This window comes from Sinohyriopsis cumingii, chromosome 19 (assembly GCF_028554795.1).
Source record: "Sinohyriopsis cumingii isolate HCF-2022 chromosome 19, ASM2855479v2, whole genome shotgun sequence".
Taxonomy (NCBI): Eukaryota; Metazoa; Mollusca; class Bivalvia; order Unionida; family Unionidae; genus Sinohyriopsis; species Sinohyriopsis cumingii.
This window is the reverse complement of record NC_142979.1, coordinates 12,224,421-12,237,738: the sequence shown is the minus strand read 5'-3', so window position 1 is coordinate 12,237,738 and position 13,318 is coordinate 12,224,421. Positions and strand designations below refer to the sequence as shown.

General features: G+C 36.8%; 1 long non-coding RNA gene across 1 annotated transcript; it reads right to left on the bottom strand.

Annotated features, from left to right (window-relative positions):
* Nucleotides 1–7,327: 7,327 nt before the first annotated feature.
* On the bottom strand, nt 7,328–13,239 carry LOC149775144 (uncharacterized). The gene is made up of 2 exons (XR_016416599.1): nt 11,742–13,239; nt 7,328–9,285 (listed from the first exon to the last, which is right to left on the bottom strand). It is a non-coding gene; the product is annotated as an uncharacterized LOC149775144 (long non-coding RNA).
* Nucleotides 13,240–13,318: the final 79 nt, after the last annotated feature.

Genomic DNA, 13,318 nt, shown 5'->3' with positions numbered 1-13,318 from the left:
TGTTCCCTTCATATCTGCATGGAAAGAGATTATCATGCTGAGGAGTTTTTGGGGGGCAACCGATCTTACTCAGAAGTTCAAAAAGGCCCTTCCTGCTGACCAAGTCAAAGGCCTTGGTGAGGTCGATGAACATCATGTAGAGTGGTTGACCTTGCTCTCTGCTCTTCTCTTGGAGTTGTCGTAGGGAGAAGATCATGTCTGTCGTCGACCTGCCTGCTCTGAAGCCGCACTGTGATTCCGGGTACACACGGTCTGCCAGCAACTGCAGCCTGTTGAGTATGATGCGTGCGTACACTTTACCAACAATACTCAAGAGCGAGATCCCTCTGTAATTATTACAGTCACTGCGGTCGCCCTTGTTTTTGTAAAGGGTCACAATTGTGGCATCACGCATGTCTTGGGGGACTACTCCTTCCTCCCAGCAGCGGCAAAGTAGCTCGTGCAGTGGTTTAATCAATGCTGGTTTTCCACGTTTGATAGCTTCGGGCGGGATGCTGTCACTACCTGGTGCTTTGTCGTTTGGAAGGCAGTCGATTGCTTTGCTGAGCTCCTCTAAGGTTGGCACTTTGTCGAGCTCTTCCATGGTGGGCAGATTCTTTATGCTGCTGAGGGCTGCATCAGTAACTGACGTTTCTCTGGAGTATAGTTCTGAGTAGTGATCCACCCATCTGGCCATCTGTTGCCCACGGTCTGTGATCTTCTCTCCCGTCAGGGATTTCAGGGGAGCGACCCCTTTCACTGTAGGGCCTAGAGACTTCTTGATGCCACTGTACATGCCTTGGATGTGTCCGGACTCGGCACTGCGCTGGATCCCTTCACACAGTTGTTGCCAGTACTCGTTCGCACACTGTCTAGCAATGCGTTGGGTGTTACTTCGGGCACTTCTGAGAGCAGCAAGCGTCCGTTCATTAGGGCATTTTTTGTAAGCTATGAAGGCTTTTCGTTTCTCCTCGATTTGTGGTTCCATCCTTGATAGGTGTGCATTGAACCAGTCCTGGCTGGGTCGTTCCTTCTTGCCAAACGTTGACATAGCTGTACTATAGATGGCACCCTTCATGGCGTTCCACTTGGCTGTAGCGTCATACTCAGGCAGGTCCTGGAGAGCCTTGTTCAGGGCAGACACATACTCCTCCACCTTGGCAGGGACTGACATCTGTGCAGTGTTTATGCGAGGACATCCTTTTGGTTTTGTGCGGTGTAGCACGTGTGGCTGTAGTCGCACTCTGCTGCTCACAAGGGCATGGTCGGAGTCACAGTCTGCACTGTGGTAGGTTCTGGTGGAGAGGACGCTGTTAAGGGCAGAGCGCCTGGTGATGACCAAGTCGAGTTGGTGCCAGTGATGAGATCTGGGGTGTTTCCATGACACTTTGTGTTGTGGCTTACACTTGAAGAAGGTGTTTGTGATGCACAGGCCATGGTAGGTGCATAGCTCCAGCAGTCTCTGGCCGCTTTCGTTGGTCTTTCCAGTGCCATGATATCCGAGGCAGGTAGGCCAGGACTCATGGTCCGCACCTACTTTGGCATTAAAGTCGCCGAGGAGGAATAGTGGTTCATTTTTGGGGCATCCTTTGATCTGTTCGTCCAGCTGCTCATAGAACTGATCCTTCACGTCTTCTGATGACGTGAGGGTTGGGGCGTAAACACTGATGATGTTGACAGGACCTGAAGTAGTGGTGAGGCGGATGGACAAGAGACGCTCAGTGCCCCCTGTTGGAGGTTCAACCGAGGCCAGGAGATTGTTTTTGATGGCAAAGCCCACTCCGTGCTGACGGGGCTCCTCAGGTTCTCGACCCTTCCAGAAGAAGGTGTAGTTTTCCTCTCTGAGGGAGCCACTAGAGGCGAGCCTGGTTTCCTGGAGGGCAGCTATGCTGATATTTAGTCTGGTGAGTTCTCTATCGATGATGGCCGTCTTTCTGGTGTCGTCCACTTCTCTGAGGTCGTCGGAGATGCCTGTACACATGGTGCGCACATTCCAGCTTGCAAATCGAAGAGCTGGAGTCTTCTTTATTGGTTTCTTGTTTCTTTTGTCTGGTGTGGAATTACCGTCTGCTTGTCATGCTGAACAACACACTGAGCTCCAGACACCCACAGGTCAACACCTTATTGACCGGGGGCTTTGATCTATGTCAGATTGACACCATTTTCTTTTTTTTAAATTGACCACAGTCGTGGCCGTGATCTTTGTCAGATTTACACCATTTTCTTTTTTTTTTAAATTGACCACAATCGTTGCCGTGATCTATCACATCATTTTCATTTTTTAAATTGACTACAGTCGGGGCCGTGATCTATGACACCGTTTTCTTTTTTTAAATTGACCACAGTCGTGGCCGTGATCTTTGTCAGATTTACACCATTTTCTTTTTTTTAAATTGACCACAGTCGTGGCCGTGATCTTTGTCAGATTTACACCATTTTCTTTTTTTTAAATTGACCACAGTCGTGGCCGTGATCTTTGTCAGATTTACACCATTTTCTTTTTTTTAAATTGACCACGGTCTGGACTGTGATCTATGACACAAGTTTCTTTTTTTTTTTAAATTGACCATAGTCGTGGCCGTGATCTATCACACCATTTTCATTTTTTAAATTGACCACAGTCGGGGCCGTGATCTATGACACCATTTCCTTTTTTTAAATTGACCATAGTTGTGGCCGTGATCTATCACACCATTTTCTTTTTTTTTAAATTGACCACAATCGTTGCCGTGATCTATCACACCATTTTCATTTTTTCAATTGACCACAGTCGGGGCCGTGATCTATGACACCATTTTCTGTTTTTAAATTGACCGCAGTTGTGGCCGTGATCTATCACACCATTTTCTTTTTTTTTAAATTGACCACAGTCGTGGCCGTGATCTTTGTCAGATTTACACCATTTTCTTTTTTTAAATTGACCACAGTCGGGGCCGTGATCTATGACACCATTTTCTTTTCTTAAATTGACCACAGTCGTGACCGTGATCTATCACATCATTTTCATTTTTTAAATTGACCACAGTCGGGGCCGTGATCTATGACACCATTTCCTTTTTTTAAATTGACCACAGTTGTGGCCGTGATCTATCACACCATTTTCTTTTTTTTTAAATTGACCACAATCGTTGCCGTGATCTATCACACCATTTTCATTTTTTAAATTGACTACAGTCGGGGCCGTGATCTATGACACCGTTTTCTTTTTTTAAATTGACCACAGTCGGGGCCGTGATCTATGTCAGATTGACACCATTTTCTTTTAAAACCAGCTACACATAAAGCTAAGTCTTTGGGTAGAAAGCCAAGGCCTAATGGGTCAGCCATTCGGATGAATATTGATAATAAGATTAAGAAGTATGCCATGTCCATGTGACTTTCCGTTTAGGGACGATAAGGATATTATTATTTTCAACATGCCTTCCATGGTAGCCAAATTCGAAGACAAATCAGCACCATTTCTTTTTAGGACTAACCAGACATCGTAAGAAATCTTGTAGTGGAAACTTAATGTCCATACAAAACAGTTATCTGTAAGGAGTAGCGATAAGAAGATTTTCAAGATGGTCACCATGGCAACCATATTGACACAAATTTCATTTAGGATAGAGTAAATCTCATAAAAGGTCATCTGGTGAAATCTTTGGAGAATATGACTTTCCGTTTGGAACGAGTAGCAATAACAAACTTGAGCTATGGGACGGACGGACGGACGACAGTTCATCGTATAAACATTAATCATGTATTATTTAAAATATCGCCACTCTGATATTTGAATATCATAGGAACAGTATGGGAAACCAATAGCCACAATAGATGAATATCTTGGCAACGGTAGATAATATCATTGAATATGTATGTGGATGACGCTGCACCTGTGTTTAATCATTTCAATTGCAAAATTACCATTTCATCAACAACTACAGCGTTGCAACGGTTATTGAATACCCGATACTTTGATAGCAATTAGTTGTTTTTGGGCCTTTTGGTACACCGTAGTTAAGTTACTGCAGTATCATTACTGCTTTAATTGACCCATTTTTTCCTATTTTACAATACGCGTTTCTGACGAGTTGTTGTTCCTGATATTGATCGCTAAAAATCAAAACGAGGTTATCATTGCTGGGAGAATGTTCTTCATATTGACTTGTAAGTGGAGATCGGCGTTGGAAAGTCTGAGCAATATTAAGACATCATGTATATATACTTATAGTGTTGATAAATATGAGTATTCGGAATAATAATAACAATAATAATAATAATGATGATAATAATAATACATATTCTCGAACAGATCTTTCTTTTAACAAAAATGATAAACACATACACACAACCAAGCAAATGAAAAACACCTCTTAGAACTTGGTTTTATACTAAAAGCTTGTTTTCGAATGTATTTTATCTTATTTTGCAATAAACCAATTTCAGCAAGTTCTTTTTAAGTTTTATTAATATTTGTCAAATCATGTTTAAAGGTATATATGTTTTAACTATCAAAGCATATTTAGGAGTCCGAAGTTTAAATAAATTGTAACTACAATCAGTTGTAAAACAATCACTATCCTAATATATTCACAAGGCAGCGGTCCGTCTCCACCTTTACTGTCAAACTCAAATTTAAAATAAAATTTTCTTTAGTCGCATTAGACTAATACCAATGTACAGATTTTAGTCCGTAGTGAAATTTACCAGCTCTGACTGACAGACTAATGTTAGCTTCAAACTCTGAAAATGTCTACATAAACCCATTTTCACAATCCTGGATCTAAGTCTGATAATTATCAAAACAATTTTAGTTTAAACAGTAATCTATTGTTTTGGTATTGAATTCCATCAATAAAACAATGTCTCTATGTTTTTCAGTTACAAATCGGTTAAGCACTCAAAAGATTCCTGTTCTGAAAATATAACTCATTATCAACCAATCCTGACCAGCCAAACCCAAACAGTACAGTGTGTTCTTTAATTGTTTGTATCTCTCCAAGCAGTAAGCGCCTCGTTTTGGAATTTACATAGTTTGCGAGATAATCCAAGATCGTTATTTTCATGCGTTGCGAAACTGGCCTATTCCTGCAGCGCAGCTAAAACAAAAACTAAACAAATTACTTTTGCACTGCAATTTTGTACGAGAAACCGCAGCTGGAGGTGTAGTCTGATATATAATTACATCACGCTACATTACAGATCTTCCAGGCAAACAAGAACACAGTACACATACATGATAGCATCAAAACACGGTCTTGTTCTTGTAGTACTATTTGGAGTAGCTTATTCTGCGTGGAAACTTGAATCTAACAATTCCTTTTGCTTCTGTTATTTCTGAGCTCACTTTTGACACATCATTGTTGCTATCTTTTTTAGTATAGAATTAGCGAGCATTCGAGTACAAGTCCAACAGTCTCCCAAATTAATGTTATCGCATCTCCCAAATTAATGTTATCGCATCTCCCAAATTAATGCTTAAAGTGCAAGAGTATATATATATAAGTTCAACTTTTCAATGAAATTAAAATAACATACATACATACATACATACATACATACATACACACATATATACATACCTACGTACGTACATACATACACACACACATACATACATACATACATACATACATACATACATACATACATACATACATACATACATACATACATACATACACACATATATACATACGTACGTACGTACATACATACACACACACATACATACATACATACATACATACATACATACATACATACATACATGCATACATGCATACATAGACAGACAGAGAGAGAGAGAGAGAGACAGAGACAGAGAGAGAGACAGACAGACAGAAAAGCCAGTCTGAGTTAAGATACTTTTAGAGTGATAGACTGAAGAGGAAACTGCAGGTACAGATATACCTAAAATAAATGAACAGAACTGTATGTATAATTAAGACAAAAATGATAATTTCTTTAATTTATTATCATATATTACTGTATTATATGTATCTCCAACATTTTCTTTTTCTCTGGCATCATACGTGACAGAGTTCAACTTTTCAATGAATTTAAAATAACCATTACAAAATGAATCACAATGACTTTCGCACACACTCGGGTTACGTACTCTAATTAGCGCGTTGATTCCATTACTTTCGTAGCCATTTTAGAACTGCCTGGTAGATCAAATTAAACTTTGTCCATTTCCATTGATTTCTTATGTTCGCTTCTAATTAATTCTTTCAACAATGTCACTATACACTTAACTAATCATGCGTTGTTTGTGTACCCACGGAGTCGAGTTATATATATATATATATATATATATATATATATATATATATATATATATATATATATATATATATATATATATATATATATATATATATATGTATATCGATATGTATATCTATATATATATATATATATATATATATATATATATATATATATATATATATATATATATATATATATATATACATGTGTGTGTGTGTGTGTGTGTGTGTGTGATAATTAATATTGTAAAGCTTTCAAATGTTAAGCGCCGTTCTAAGACATTATTCTTTGCTTTCTTCTTCTTCTTCTTCTTCTTCTTCTTATTATTATTATTATTATTATTAGTAGTAGTAGTAGTAGTAGTATTGTTGTTATTATTATTATTTATTATTATTTTTGTTGTTGTTTTTATTGTTGTTGTTATTTCAAAAGCTGTAAATGCTTTGTCCTTAATGACTGAAGGAAACCGTACTGAGAAGAAAATGAAAAGGCATGATCTGTATGTATTACATGGTGTACCGGTTACTAAAGTTGCAGATTAGTTAAAAATCTCACCACTTCGGTAACCTTGAAATATTTTAATGGTTTAAAACAAATTTAAAATGGATAATCTGAGTTGGTGTTGGTCAAGGTACTTTAATGACAAAAATATGAGTACTTTGTAACGATAAGATTATCGTAGATCTGAAGATTTGTATTCTTTGTCAATGAAATAATGTAAAGTAGGTATAAGAGGCCCAAGTGTGCCTGATGTAACTCTCCAGGCGTCTATAAATTAGCAGTTGACTAATCCACTAAGCATGTAATATTGAAATTACAATCAATGTAAACTATACCCAAAACTTCACATAACGTCAAGCTTGCCATTTTATTTTCCTTTATCGTGTGATAACACGTTTTCCAAAATAGATGCTTTAAATATAAGGTTTACATAGCCACGTGACATTCACACGAGTTGAAGTTATTATTCAAACTTTTGTCTATTTCTTTTTGCTGAAGCTCATGAGTTTTGTTAATTAAACTATAGAAGCGTTTCAGAAAAAATAGATAATGGGGTATTTTTCTAATTTAAAGCTAAAAACATGAAATATGAATTTCAAATAATTTATTAAGTTATTACATTGAAACTATAATATGCCTCAAAATACAATACATATTATAACATATCACGAGTGTTTCAGGTAATACCGTACCGGCACACTGGTAAATCGCATTTCATCAACAATGGTTCCAAGTATTTAAGAATTTTACACGTGATCAGAAATAAATCTCTGCAAATACTCAGTTTAAAAAAGAAATATGCTGTTACTAGAGCAAACTCGATATTAGAAGAAACAAAAACACGGTATTTTCCAAACAAATATATGTATTTGTGTAAAGAATCTTTATCCTTAAGTACAACATTAAACAGTTTCTAACTTCATCTGTACATTTTCGTTAACAATATATCTATTGTATACTATTTCGTCCGTTATAAACAAAAGAATACTACATTTTATCCATAAAATATATTATTTTGCTAATTTGTATAAAATGTTCTATTGCATCTTTTATTCTGTAATTTATTTTCTTCATCTGGTTGACATATTTGTATACGGGAACAACTTTGCGTGGCCACAAACCTGTGAATCTCAATAGCCAATAGAATGGGTTACTCTCATTGATTTAAATTTCTGAGCAGGCCGAATTATCTTGTTCATACTAAAATTCATGGATATTAAGCCTCTAACCATATTTGATGTTTTAAAAAACAGATCGTTTCATAAATAGTCACTTAAGTATTGACAGGTTCATCCAATCAAATGCAAGAATAATCTCATCCAATCAGATTCAATGACATGCTCATCCAATCAGATGCAAGATTGCATCATAAATCATTATGAGTGGATTTTGCTCATAATTCTACCCATCTATGATCTTAATCATTTTAGTCTCTTTACAGGGATTACTTAAAATCGGATAAAATATACACTGAAAACAGGTTCAGCCAATCAGATGTAAGATTGCCTCATAAATATGCATGAATCTCGGTCATTATCAAACTCATCTATCATCTTAATGATGTAACCACATATTCCACGTTAAATCAAATTCGGGTTAGAAATATTTCTTCCAAAATGGTAGCAATTCTACCAATCAGACGCAAGATCGCTTCGTTAATATGCGTGTAGCTTGCGCCTGATCAAATTTGCCCGAGATCGTCGTGATAAAAGTGCATTTCGAAGTCTGAGCAAAATCGAATCAGAAATAACAAGCTCACCCCATCGAATATCAATTCATTAGCACGCGTTCATCTGTAATCGAAAGTTTCAGAGATCGTCATGATATAAGCATTTATTCCAAGCTAATAAAAAGATTAGTATGAATAAATCTCATTCACATTCGAACTCCTGAGAGATATTGATGAAATAAACCTATGTTCGTTATGTTGACGGACAGACGACGGGCACAGGGCCTTACTGCCATGTAAACTCATAATGAAGTCGAAAATTCAAATTTACTATTAAAATGTGTACAATGAATTACATATATTGAATAGATCTCCCGTAATCAGTGTATATAAACAGCTAGTACAATTATGACGCAATTACAATTAAGAATTACAATAATTTAAAATACTTAGTAACGAAAACAATTTCAACTATATTATTGTAATGGATTAACAATACTGACTGATATCTCTAGCTATCACTGGGTCAGAATATAAACATAAATCCAACAGGATTCATCAATTGGTCACTGCGCACGACAGATAATGTAGAAGAAAGCAACAAGTCTCAAACTGGATTCTCTCTCTATCTCTCTCTCTCCAAAATATATGAATTTATGAACCATCCCAAACCTCACTTAAATTAAGGACATAATGCAGTCTAATAATGACAAATTTAATCGTGTATTCGAACATATATATTTGTTTCCTATCTTAACACAAAAAGACATGTTGCAACATCCATACCATCCTGAGCAATTTTTTGCTGATACAACTACGTAATATATATGTACTAACAATTGTTAAATCGCATCATAGACTATGCAGCTACGTAATATCTATGTCCTAACAATTGTTAAATCGCATCATAGACTACACTGGTCAACAGTGAAATCATTACTGACTTGAAAAGGCCCTAATCTGTAGTATTTTGGTGTGCCGAACACGAATATAACCGTGAAAAATTTGTATTGGCTCTCGTTTTGAAGATATTCATATACCTCATTTTCTATGTTTCACTGTGTAAATTTCTCCAGTAGGACTGCAGCAACATCCGGAATAATGATGTAACATTGCATAATACCATCATGCTCACATCATCCACAGTTGATTGCATCATTTTCTGATGCAATGCAATACTAATGCCATGCGGCTGCTGAAGTAAGTTGACGTCAGCAGTGTACTATACATGTGTAGGCCTATTATACTAATGCCAGGCGGCTGCTGAAGCTGACGTAAGCAGTGTACTATATAAAGCCCAATCAGATAGGTTCAGCATTTAAAATATTTTAGACGTTGTGCGAGACAGTTCAAGCTACTGTTACATAAAACTTATTATTTTATCCATTTACGTACAATAAAGAACAGTAATGCCTCGAAAGTGTGTTAATACCGCGGACAATTTTTGCTATATTTGTGGGGAAGTGACATTTGCCAACCAGAAGAAAAGTATCAATTCTCAAGTGAAGAAGGCATATCATCTTTACTTCGGATGCAAGGTTGGTGACCAAGACAAGCCTTGGGCTCCGCATATATGCTGTGCTACATGTACAACACAGCTTTCACAGTGGTTGAATTGCAAAAGGTCATCAATGCCGTTTGCAGTCCCAATGGTGTGGAGAGAGCCAAGCAACCACCTAAATGACTGTTACTTCTGCTTGGTTCCTCCTCTTTCCGGCGGAATAACGAAGCGAAAGAAGTCGAGAATAGTCTACCCAAACATTCCGTCTGCATTGAGACCAGTTCCACATGGTGAGGGACTTCCTATTCCAGAACCTCCAGCAGAATATTCTCTTGATTCATCTGACGAAGACAAAGGTGAGTCGACCTGTTCTTCTCCTGGTCCATCAGCATGCAGTGATCCAGATTTTCACTGTGGTGCATCATCAACCCCACACAGAATAACACAGGAAGAACTAAATGACCTGATTCGTGATTTGGACTTATCAAAGAACAAGGCAGAATTGCTAGGATCAAGACTCCAACAATGGAATCTTCTAGAAGAAGATGTCACAATTACTGCATATCGAAAGCGCCACCAGCAATTGGAGCCTTTCTTCAGAAAGGAAAGTAATCTGATATTCTGTTCCGATATTGAGGGCCTCATGAATGTTTTAAAAATCACTCATGACCCACAAGAATGGAGACTATTTGTGGACTCTTCGAAACTGAGTCTCAAGGCTGTGCTTTTGCACAATGGAAACATTCTTCCATCTATTCCAGTAGCGTATGCTGTCCACATGAAAGAGACATACGATAACTTAAGGCAGCTACTGAATTCCATTGAGTATAACAAGTACAGCTGGCACCTCTGTGGTGATTTGAAGGTAGTTGCCCTTTTAATGGGACTGCAGCAAGGATATACAAAATACATGTGTTTCTTATGCGAGTGGGATAGCCGAGCAAGGGAAATGCACTACATGAGGAAGGAATGGACTCACAGGCAGAATGTAGCCATTGGAGAGAAGAATATCCAACACCCAGCTCTGGTTGAGGCTCAGAAAATCTTGCTACCACCCCTTCACATCAAACTAGGTTTGATGAAGAACTTCGTGAAAGCCATTGACCGGACTTTGCCAGCATTCCGATACCTGCATGAAAAATTCCCTCGACTCAGCGAAGCAAAGATTAAAGAGGGAGTTTTTGTGGGTCCTCAGATTCGAGAGCTTTTCAAAGATGACCGGTTCAACAACTTGCTGGAAGGTGACGCGAAACAAGCATGGAATGCTTTTCGCCTAGTTTCTACAAACTTCCTCGGAAATGTTAGGGCAGAAAACTATAAGGAACTAGTAGAAGACATGTTGATGAAGTATAAGAAACTTGGCTGCAATATGTCTCTAAAGATTCACTTCCTTCATTCCCATTTGGATTTCTTTCCTAGCAACTGTGGTATTGTTAGTGATGAACACGGCGAACGTTTTCATCAAGATATCGCAACAATGGAACAAAGATACCAGGGAAAATGGTCCACTACAATGCTGGCTGACTACTGCTGGACACTCCTCAGAGATGCTCCCGAACAGCTGTACAAGAGACAGGCGAACAAATCTAAGATGTAGTCAATGACTTGATTTTTTATAGGTAGGCTATTACAGTTGACCTTTTACTATTGGAATGCATTTCGTTATGTAAACATTAATTTCTTGCAGATTACAAAAAAACTAGAGCCAATTTTGCAATTTGACTGTCATATTCGTGTTCAGCACATAAAAATTGATAAGAATTGACTAATTTTATTTCAGTAACATGACTTTTGTAAAAATTTGTTGTCCAGTGCTATGCAGCTACGTAATACCTATGTGCTAACAATTGTTAAATAACATCATATATTGTGCAGATACAAACAACTACGTAATATCTATGTACTAACATTTGTTAATTCACATACTATAATATGCCTAAAGTACTAGGCTAACAATGAGATACATATAAATTAGTATTTCCTAGTGTACTAAACGTAGGAATGCGAACTAAAAATTACAATAGCTACATAATAACTATCAGATACATATAAATTAGTATTTCCTAACGTAGAAATTCCAAGTAATGTTAACAGTAGGTAAATAAATATTACTACGAACATATAAACTGCTACTGCCTAGTGTGTTAGTTAGGACTTCTAGCGTAGCCCGATGGAATAGTGAATAGAGGACTTCTCGCGTAGCCAGATGGAATAGCGAATAGAGGATTTCTCGCGTAGCCCGATGGAATAGCGAATAGAGGACTTCTCGCGTAGCCAGATGGAATAGCGAGGAGGACTTCTTGCGTAGCCAGTTGGAATAGCGAACAGATATCGGTCCCTGTAAGATGTTTTGGTGTAATTTGTTTTCTTGTAGACGTTATGGTAACAACTATTTCAAGGTTTTATATTTGGTCTATCAGTATGCATATCTGTATCCATACTGTATGGCATTTTAATATAATTTGTCTAATATTTGAAGGCCTTTATGCCAGCGTGTTTTCTGTCAGTGTTGAAAAGCCTTATGCCAGGATGCTTTCTGTCAATGTTGAAAAGCCTTATGCCAGGATGTTTTCTGCCAATGTTGAAAAGCCTTATGCCAGGATGTTTTCTGCCAATGTTGAAAGGCCTTTATGCCAGGATGGCATATTGTCGACGATTGCAGAGATTTTAAAGGTCTTTAAGCTAGGGCGATTTCATATTTGGTAGAATTCTATTAAGCATGGTTTTTGCTTTAATGAGATCGTTAAATATTTTTCTGTTTTTAGTACTAGCAACTGCACTTTATGGATGATCGGCATAATTTGTAAACATTTCAAAATCATTTTGTCCTAGGATGCGTTCTGTCACATTTAGTCAAATGATGTTAACTGGTTTTTAAAGACGTCATTTAATTTTACGGCCAAACAATAATAATAATAATAATAATAATAATAATAACAATAACCAACCTGTTCGAAAAAACATGAGGATATGATTCCAACCAATCGCGTATGTGTGCGTCTAATCAAAGAATCAACCCGGTATAGAGAGGTTACAGATTTCTATATATTATATAGTGAAAAACTTTCCCAGACCAGATACTGTTGGGAGCAAACATTTTTTTTCTCTCGCTTCTGCGACGAAATATTATTATAATTAAAGAAAAACATTACTGGGATCCATATATTGGGCAGTGTGCATAGGAGGCCGAGTTACAGAATGGATCTGTTCAGTTAAGATTCACTATATATATATATATATATATATATATATATATATATATATATATATATATATATATATATATATATATATATATATATATACATATATATATATATATATATATATATATATATATATATATATATATATATATATATATATATATATATATATATATATATATATATATATATATATATATATAT